Source organism: Poecilia latipinna, unplaced genomic scaffold (genome assembly GCF_001443285.1).
Source record: "Poecilia latipinna isolate Pla-1442-1.1 unplaced genomic scaffold, P_latipinna-1.0 Scaffold1648, whole genome shotgun sequence".
Lineage (NCBI taxonomy): Eukaryota > Metazoa > Chordata > Actinopteri > Cyprinodontiformes > Poeciliidae > Poecilia > Poecilia latipinna.
This window is the reverse complement of record NW_015114264.1, coordinates 270624-271420: the sequence shown is the minus strand read 5'-3', so window position 1 is coordinate 271420 and position 797 is coordinate 270624.

The window sequence follows — 797 nt, the reverse complement described above, 5'->3', positions numbered from 1 at the left end:
TTTAATCATATCTTCAATTTACTGATAGATTGGAAAATACAGTGGTGAATATAGAAAAAATAACGTTCAACAATACTATTGGTACACAGCAAATTCGGAAGTGTCAGATTTCCAGTGCAAGTGTTGTATGTTAAAAATACAGTGTTAATTCAACAACATGAGTGTTAGTGAGTGTTAGTTTCCCTAACACTCACTAAAGAGTTCCAAAGAGTTAAACAAAAAAGCAATCCAGTCCAGTGTTGATTTCTAAATTAACTCCAACAGTCTAACTCAACACTCAGTCTGGTGTTGATTTAGAAATCAATATCAGACAGTTCCTCCCACAATTGTAACATATTTGTGAAGTCACTTCAGGAAAGGAGCTACAGGTAGGGTGGGGGTTGCCTGGGAGGCATGCCTTCAGGGATCCAAATTTTCTTTATAATAAAATTTATAATAAACGGGAACACTTTGTCAGAGGTTCAGTTCCTCAAGGAAAGGGCATGTACTTCGGGACAATTTAATCTGTTTACTCCTTTTGCTTTATTATGTTTTCCATTAAATTTTAAATTTCTTTCAGTTCTTGTGTGTTTAGCTTTGTCATTTTATTTGATGTTTTCTTTTATCTTATCACTGATGTTTAGCACTTTATTTCAACTCTGGCTGCTGTTAAAGCGCTTTATAAATAAAGTTGATAATGATTATGAACAAAAACATGTTAGTCTGTTCAGTAGCTGAGAAGTTTGAATACTCAACATGCAGTCACAGTCTGTTTGCCCTGACCCTACACACTGAAAGTGGGGACCTATTAACACTAC